The sequence below is a fragment of the Amborella trichopoda genome, chromosome 13, assembly GCF_054954075.1.
Source record: "Amborella trichopoda isolate Santa Cruz 75 chromosome 13, AtrichopodaSantaCruz75HAP2 v2.0, whole genome shotgun sequence".
NCBI lineage: Eukaryota > Viridiplantae > Streptophyta > Magnoliopsida > Amborellales > Amborellaceae > Amborella > Amborella trichopoda.
In genome coordinates this window covers 3,605,198-3,615,512 of record NC_142348.1, presented here as the reverse complement: position 1 = coordinate 3,615,512, position 10,315 = coordinate 3,605,198, and positions in this window count along the sequence as shown.

Sequence of the window (10,315 nt, the reverse complement as noted above, 5' to 3'; positions counted from 1 at the left end):
CAAGGTGTTAAGTGCGTCAAGGTTTTAAGTGCTGCTTCAAATGGCCAAATGACATATTTTAAAAAAATATGGCCAAGTTGATTTTCAAATGGTCAAATCTATTTTGAAAGGGCCAAACCTCATTTACTCAGTAACCTTTTGAGCTGGGTTTTAACATGAAAAACAAATATTTATATAAGATGGCAACTTTAAAATGTAAAATTAAGATACATATTTAAAAAAAAGAAAAACTGGGTAAGGTTTTATCCATTTCAGCATGTGGAAACATGAGAGATGAGTAAAACACTTTTTAGTTTCGACCTCTTTCTTCATAGAGACTAATAAACAAATTTAAGGAGTATGAAGTTGCAAGAAATGAAAGATAGCTTGTAACAAATAAAAAAACAAATTAAAAGAAAATGTCACAACTAAACAAGAAGTTGAGAACACAGACATCAATGACATACACCAAAAATAACCTTAAAAAGAAATAATTTTTTCCTCATATTCATTACAAAAAAATATTTTGATAAAAATTTATATATAACATTAAAAACAATCCAACAAGCTCACCAAAAATATATAACATTAAAAAGAAACAAATCTTTTTTTCTCATATTCATCTCAAAAAAACATATTTTTAAAAAAATATATATAACATTAAAAACAATCCTACAAGTTCACCAAAAAAGATATAAAATAATATATATATATATATATATATATATATATATATATATATATATATATATATATATATATATATATATATATATATATATATATATATATATATATATATATATATATATATTCTTTTTTTCTCATATTGATCACAAATTACATATTTTTATAAAAACAAAACGTAATTTTATTAAAAACACAATTTTTTTTTAAGAACCCTAAAATCGAGCCAAAGAACACAAAAAATTTAGATTTGAAATCAACCTCAAATCTTTCATTTTTTGAACAAATTGACATGATGATATGATAGATACTTCAATTAAAATTCAAATGCCTCAAATTTCAAGAAAATTTATTTACTATTGAGATCTTTATTCAAAAAATTGTGGATTTTTCACTTCACGAAAATTTCAGGAAAAAACGCAGCAAAAAAAATTGATATAAAAAATTTAATCAATAGTAAAAAAAAATAACTAGTTTATTTGATAGATAAGGCCTTTATGATCAAACGTCAGTGATCAATTCAATAAAAATCGATCAACTGATCGATCAAAAATCAATTTGTTTGGATAAAAACAGTTCTTCGAGCAACAGTACTTCGGGCTCAAAAAAACCTCAAATCTTCATCGTTTTGAAAAAATTGTAATATGTAAACGTTGAATCCTTCAACAATCAAGCAAAGCCCTCCCTTTTTATGAAAATATATGAGGGTATTAAAGCTACATTTGATAGAATGGGGAAAATTTCTAATTTTCAAAAATCCCCATTCCAATCCGCCAACTCTTTGTTTTTCGACTTTTGATTCAATAATCGATGATCTATAGAAACTTTACGGTGTATAACATCAATATTTTATCGAAAAAACAAAAAAAAAAACTACAAAATAGAAGGAAAAAAAAAGCTTCAAAATCTTGTTATATGAAAAATAACGGGCCCGTGTCAAATAACGTACGTTATTTGATGCGTTATAACGGGCGAAAACAACGGTAAAACGGACCGACGGATCGGTTAGGAAAACTAACCGGTTTTGAATAAAAACCGCTAGTTCGACATTGAACCAGCTGGTTTTGGTCTCGAAATTTTTTGGAGAGTGTCGTCTTACCTGGTGTACCTCAAAACCGGCCCTAACTGGAATCGCCACCCCATCGGTAGCGATCTAACCGGCCAGTTCTGGTTTGGACCGGCCGGTTTTGCGAACACTGTTATATCTACGAACACTACTACTACTATTATATATATCAGTGTTCACAAAACTAACCGGTCCAAACCAGAACCGACTGGTTAGATCGGTACCGGCGACTCTGGTTAAGGCCGTTTTTGCCGTAGTAATGGATATCCCGGTCTCTCCAAAAAAAATTGATACCAAAACTGGCCGGTTGATTGTCGAACCGGTGGTTTTCATTCAAAACTGGGCGGTTTTTGCTAACCGATCCGGTTTACCGATTTTTGCTAACCGGTCTGATCTAACGATATAACACCCAATATAACGTACAAAACAGCACATCTCAAATAACGGCCGTTATTTGACACAGCAGGGGCTATTTGTAACAGAACCTGTGAATCTAATTTTGCTGCCTTTTTATATTCCAATTTCTTACTTTTTTTTTTGTTTTTTTCGATCAATTATTGCACTTATACACTTGAAATTTTCTATAAATAACTGTTTATTGAATCAAAATAAAAGAATAATGATTTTTTGGTGATTTGAAAATGGCGGATTTATGAAACTGTGTAATTTTCGCCATTTTATTAATCTGAGCTTCAATGTCCCATGAATATGTATAGAAATGGAGGGCTTTGATGCATTATTGAAGGCTTAAACTTTTCCCTAATTCGATTTGTTGAAAAAGATGAATATTTGAGGTTGATTTCGGCCGAAAGCGATCAGCAGCGAAGAATTGTATTCGATGAAAAAAAAAAAACAATTATCCATATATTGATCTTTTTTTTTTTTTGAATTGATCAATTGATCATCAAGGCTTCATCAATTGAATACATTAGGTATGTTGATTTATCATTGAGTAAATTTATTTATATGAATTTTTTTTTGCTATGTTTTTGTTTTGAAATTTTCGTGAAGTGAAATATCCGCCATTTTTTGAAGAACAATCTCAATAGTGAATGGACCTTCATGAAATTTAGGTCATTTGAATCGTAATTGAAGTATCTATCATATCCCCATGCCAATTTGTTCAAAAAAATGAAAGATTTGTGGTTGATTTTGACTATAAAGTTTATGTGTTCTTTGGCTCGATTTTAGGGTTCTTAAAAAAAATTAATAATAATAAAATTACGTTTTGTTTCTATGTTATTTGTGATGAATGTGAGAAAAAAAAATATATTCTTTCTTTTTAATTTTAAATATTTTTAGTGAGCTTGTTGGATTGTTTTTAATGTTATATATTTTTTTTACAAAAATATTATTTTTTGTGATGAATATGAGAAAAAAAATATTTCTTTCTTTTTAATGTTATATATTTTTGGTGAGCTTGTTGGATTGTTTTTAATGTTATATATTTTTTTATAAAAATATGTTTGTTTGTGATAAATATGAGAAAAAAAATTCTTTCTTTTTAATGTTATATATTTTTGGTAAGCTTGTTGGATTGTTTTTAATGCTATATTTTTTTTATAAAAATATGTTTTTCATGTTAAAATTGCAATCTTACATAAATTTTTCATCTTAATTCTACATTTTAAGTTTCATGTCTACGAAAGATACAAATTCTATGACAAAACAGGAAAATATCTTGAATATCTTTGTTGCCGAGATGATTATTTTCTAGTTATGAAGGCTATTTATTGATTCATGATCATGATAATTTAGGGGAATAATCTATTATTGGCCAACTTTACTTTTCTTTTTCATGGATGATCAGTAGTGCTTCTTTATTTTTCTCTAACTATTTATTTATTTGTTCGTATAATGATTTTGTTTTGCTCCTTCATTCCCATTGATTCAAGGTCTCATTGCTCCTCATTCCTATAACTCTGCATCATTTTTTTGCTTATCAATCCTATTTTTTCATTCATGTATTGCTAGTTATGGGATTATTGTGAATTGTTTCGTTTTGATGAAAATTTTGATAACTGACTGTTGGTGTATGTTATTGATGTTTGTGTTCTCAGCTCCTTGACATTTTCTTCTAATTTATTTTTTTATTTGTTACAAGTTATCTATCTTTTGTTGCAACTTCATACTCCTGAAATATGTTTATTAGCCTCTATGAAGAGAAAAGGTCGAAACTAACTCATCTCTCATGTTTCCATATGCTGAAATGGATAAAAAATTAACTTGTTTTTTTTAAATATGCATCTTAATTCTACATTTTTAAAGTTGTCATCTTATATAATTTTTTTTTTCATGTTAAAACCCAACTCAAAAGGTTCTTGAGTAAATGACGTTTGGCCATTTGAAAATTGATTTTACTATATTTTCTAAAATATGGGAATTGGCCATTTGAAGTGGCACTTAACACCTTGGCCCACATCCTTCATTTGATAACCAAGTTACTAAGTAAATAAGGTACTCTCTCTTACTACCTTGATTCACAACCCTTTGAAAAACTGGAAACATCATGATATAAAAACAACATTAAAACAGTATAGAAGCATATATTGTTGCACAACTGCGGCATTACAGACTCCACTAGGCCTTACTTAGATTTTTCGCCTCATAAATCCTGATAGTGAAACACAACAGTACTATGATCCCCCTCGTCACTCTCCTTACTACTAGCTATTGTTAGTTGGACTTTGTAAATTCATTAATTGAATTAATGTCAAATTATAAATTGTATTGCATATCTCTATAGTATTCAAATATTAATTTATATAAAAAAGTGTTCCAAATTTTTTTTTATAAGATAAATATATGTAATATGATAGTATACACTTAATATAATTTTTCTATTTTTTTATTTTTTTTAATTGAAGGGTTTTTTACCCAATTTAAAAAAAAAAAATCTACTTGACCGGTTAGTCCGGTTAACCACCCCGGTTAGTCCAATTCCGGTTCAAACCGCTCCCAGCCCCTTGACCAGTTAACCGTTCCGGTATATATATATATATATTATAACAATGAAAATTTATCAAAATACCTATAAAAGTTCAACTATTTAACTTTTTACCCAATTGTAATATTCCAAGTCAATATCGTGGAAAGTGTTGTTTTGATCCGTAAAACCCTCGAATCCAATCTTCTCAACCTTAGATATGTGAACATCAAAAAAATTGATTTCAAGTCTTGAAAATAGTGCATCTGCATTTTCTAAGCTGTCAATTTTTAAGATTTTGAAGTGTTTAAAGATTTACTTGATTTACACTAATTTTTAAGCTTTAAGCTTTATAATTAGATATGAAAATCAGTTTTCAAGTTATTATAATGATATTCAGTACTAAAACGACATCTTTCGAGACTATTTGAAGGTGTGCCTTTGATTATTTAGGGCCCAAGCCTTATACAAACCACATACAAACCACCCTTTTGAAATTAAACCAAACAATATAAATAAAATCCTAAATAGTTCATCTCCGACATGTATTTAGATGAATTTACCTAATAACAATTTTGTGTGTTCAATTAATTTATTTTGTGAGTTCTAAATATAGTTATAATTTAATTATTTATAATAAGAATAACATCCTCTACACATTACTTAATCTTTTAAATCTAATCTTTATGTATTATTTTTAAATATTATATAAAAATTTACTTATTTCTCTAAACAAATGTATAATATTTCATTCAGGAAGAGATATAATCATATTTTCTTAGTTAATATATATTATGAAACATGGGATTTTGTCATTTTTGAATTATTTATATATTTTCAAATGCAATTTTCATGATCTAAATATTTGTATGCTTGAAAGGTTGTTTCCCACTAATTTATGATTTCTAACCCCTCTATCTCCCTCATGTCATCTCTTCATTAAGTATCTCTAAGACCCATACTTTATTTTTAATTTAAATATTTTATTTATTTTATTTTTTTAATTATTTTAAAAGTATGTATTTAAGAAAAAGTATCATGTCCACATCATGTGGAAGGGTGGAAGGTTGCCCGAGCACCCTTCTAATGGTTGAGACTTCATAGGATCATATCTATTTATCTAAAATTTGGGATATGGGTTTATTTTTATAAAGTAAACTAAATAAAAATGATTTTAAAAAATTAAATAAAAAGACCAAAATACCTTTAAATTTATTTTGGACATTATTTTATTTAAAAAAATTATTTATTATTATTTTTAATTCTACTTGTAAAAAGAAGAAAAATCCAATATTGAGATTAATATCATTTTTAAATAAAACTAAAATTAAAAAAAAATATTTTTGACTCTTGGATGAGATTTGTTCATTATGAATCATTAAAAGGTGATTGTGCACCTTGTAAGCATTCACAGCATATGTAAGCAATACCAACCCAAGTAGGTATTTTAATAATTTTTATTACACTCATTTAAGGGTTTATAATTATGACTTTGTAATTTTTTCTAAATGTGTGATTAACATATTTTCTTTAATTTTTGGAGATTCTAACTAATATTTTCTTTTAATTATGAAATTCTGCTTATTAAAAATTATGTATAACATTTTTTTATTTTCCTATCTCTAGTTTTCTCTTGCTATTTTATGTTTACATTATGTTTGTTCTAATGTCTTGGACTTGAAGTACTATTTTTATATCGTATTGGGTATTGTTTTTTAATATTTTCTATATTTATATTATTTCTTTTTTGGTGTTATTTACAAAGTTTTGAACTTCTTAATTATGGATTCTTATATTTTAAAATTATCTATGTTTATATTTCAGTTATTTGATTGTGATTTTCTTAAAATTTAAAATATGCTATTTAGCAAACTATCATTTTTTTTATTTTGTAAATTTTAAAGTTCTCATAAGTTTTTATTACAATTTTTATATTTTAATATTTTCTATTTTTATAGTTTCTAGCTCCTCTATATTTGTTATGCCATCTCCTTTATACGTATCCCTTGCTAAGATCCTATGTATACAACCATCATCTCTTTTACAATGGTAATAAATAAATTTGTATGGTGTATTTAAACATAAAAATGTCTTCTTACTCCAAAATCTATTATGTTTAATTGCGTGTCATTAACAATTCAATAAAAAAAAGTTGTAAAATTCTGGAGCAAATTGCGATAATCTATTTTTTATTTTTTAAAACAATTTAGATGAAGTATGTTGATTTCTTAATTCATAAATAATTTCCATTTATACAGCAATAGTGATTGAACTTTGATAATTTTAAAATGAATAATATTCCAGTAAAACATGTGTGCAGATTACTATGAAGGAATAAAGGAATAAGCATCTACCATTTGAGCGCAACTATTTTTTTTCTCTTTCTTTGCTGATTACTAGTGACCGTAAGCGCAACTACTATAAAGGGAGTTTCAGCTTTCCATAAAAAATAAAAAAAATAAAAAAATAAAAATAAAAATAAAAAAAAGGAGAAAAACAGAGAGTGGGCGAAGGGCTGAGAGCTTCAATCTCAAGATGTTTCTTGTTTCTCTTTGATTTTAAGTGTAACCTGCAATTGAATTTTAAGTGTAACCTGCAATGATTTTAAGGGTAACCTGCAATTGAATTTGGTGTTTTTGAGCTAGCCATATTTGTCCATTGAATTTGGTAGTTTGAGCTAGCCATTATTGTCCATTGAATTTGATATTTTTTTCTATGTATTTTTGTTTTTTTTCTCTAATTTTCTGGATATACTTCTTCACACTTTTTCGCTGTTTTGGTTGAATATTTATATGGCTTCCCTCATTTACTATTAAAACATGAATTTTATAAATAATTATCCTTACACCTACGTCTTAATAAATATGGTTTTTTTGAAATATTAATATTTAAATTATTCTAACTCCTTTAATTTTCTATTTTCAAATAAAAGCAAAGAGCACGATATCTTCATAAATTTTTACTTTTTTAATTATGACTTATTCATAATAAATTTTACTAATTTGACATGAGAGATTTCAAATAATTCATTAAATATATAGCCATTTAAAATGAGGAACTTAAATATCTTCCGACTATCTATACTAATTATTTACGTTTTAATCATTTTGTTTTGTCTTATAAATTTTTAATTTGATTTTCATAATCAAATTCACGTAAAAATGCATTAGGGTGAGGTTTGTGTAAGATTTCGTACTCCAACGGTAGAAGTGAGGCGCACTTCTAAAATTTGCTTAGAGATGTTATTATGGTGTCCGAATACCTTACGATGGCGTGAAAATCTATTTTCTTCTCTAGTTATTGAAGTTCTAAAAGTCGTATAAAATTTGAATGGATCAATAAATACTTGAAATCTTGAAAATAGACGGTCCAAAAAACTTCTCACATCATACATTATTTTTTGGACTTGGAATTCCTATTTTTATTAATGTCCATAGATCTTGAGGTCAAGGGTTCTCCAACACCTAAACACTTTAAGGTACATCTTACTTCAATGTAAGGTTGCAACATTATATACTTTTTTTTTCAATGCAATGAACAACAAAAGAAAATATAAAATTTAAAATACCAAAGTAGCAAATATATGTAGGTAGCACACAATGAATAGCAGAGTTCATGAGATTTCAAATTGATCTTTCTTAAAAAAAATTAATGAATATAAATTTACTTAAACATGAATTTCAAGCTAATGTCTAAATAGTTAAGCAAAAGCAACAGAAATACAAATCAATTATCTAAGAAAAAACAATTATTGATTTGTCTTATCTGTTTATCTTAGCTAACTCTAAATTTGCTTTGAAAAATAGATGTCAAAAAATTTAAAAAACCCATCCAAAAAGAAAAATAGACAACATAATCACAGAAAAACATTATACAGCATAATCAAAGAATCAATAAAAAAAATTATTTTAAGTGATATACCTCTTCATTCACTTCCAATGCCACAACATATTTTCTTTCCAGTATACTTTACTAACCAAATCTATCCTAACCCTCTCGGTTTTGAATTTGGTCTCACATAATCATTTTGAAAGTTATATAAAGAGGTGCTTGAAATGCTCTTATAACACACTCACTAAAATACATGGAAGCTTGTCACAATAGAAGCATTTTATTCCAAAAGTATTTCATGTAAAATGGGTTTGATTCCAAGTCAAGAGTAAAATGCAATATGGCTAGTTCTGGGTAAGGACTGCACTACATTTTGTTTCACATCCAAATTAGGAGAGTCCTTTTATTAAAAATCTCCAATTGGTCTTTGATTCACCTTTTATTTGCGTATCTATATACCTATAATAACATTATTAAGCCAAAGTTAAGGAGTAGACATATGTCTTAAGAATATATGTCCTCATTTTTTTCTCTAAATTCTCTACCATTCTCTCTGTGGGAGCCTCAAATTTTATTGTGAAGAGCTCAAGCTTGCTCTAAAAAATATTTAAAAAAATATTCTCATAAAAATGACCAAAATAGCTTTAAAAACATTTAAAGGCATTTTGGTTATTTTATTTTATTATGAATATTTTTTATATTTTTTTCCTGTAGGTGTGAGTTTAAGAAAGGAGAGACTGCCCCAAATTTGGTATCAAACATTTTATAGAAAAAAATAAAAAATAAAACAGTGTATAGGCGAAATATAGTGATTGGGGTCATCTCAACAGTCCATTTAGATCAGACGGCTACGAGATGGGCGAAGTAAGAAAAAAATGCATGGGTGGGGAAGTATAATCAGTTTTCCATCCATTCCACACACTAAAACACATTGTAATTAAGTTAGAGAACAAATCCAAAGCATATAAAAATAACATGATACAGAAACCTACAAACTCATTCTCTTCCACTATCACAAGCATATGAATAGTTATCCAAAGAGCTCTCCAAACCGGCCCACCAGGGTTGGCTTCTATCCATTCTTAGCAGGAGGGTTAGAGAGAGAAAATTAAAAAGAGATAAAGAGAGGAACCAGAAGGGATCCCTTAAATTTTCCCAAAAATAAAATAAAAGATTATAATTTTGGTTGTCAAATAATTTTCATGAGTTAGCGATTATAATAACTTATTTATATAAATATTTAAATATAAAAGAAAAAGTTTATACAAGGTTGCAAGCTTAAAATATAAAATTAGGATTGTTTCTCAAAAATCCATCATAAAAGAGCGTTTTGATGTTGAAAAAACCCTTTAATTGATCGTCTCGACATCAAGATTTATGAATATGACAAAAAAAAAAGCTTTCGAGTCCGAGAAATAGTTTATCTTGCAACACATTATCTGGACCGTTCATTTTCAAGATTTTCATGTGATTTGAACCATTTTTAGAGTTTTAATTTTTATAATCGGAGACAAAAATAGATTATCAAGTCATCCTAAGAATTGTTTATACCAAAATTATAATTATGATAAAATTTGAAGGTAGGCCTTAATTGGATTGTTTAAGGTTGCAACCTTAATGAAACTACACCCAAATATAAAACACACATAAAAAAAATAAAAAATAAAAATAGTAGTTTCATTAAAAAAAGCAAAATAATACTGAAAAAACCAATTTTATGTTTTCAAGTTTTTCTTTTTTTGGGGCAAATATATGAAAAAAAAACAAAAAAACAAAATTTTCATGTCATTAGACAGACACTATAACTATAAAAAAAAATTAAAAAA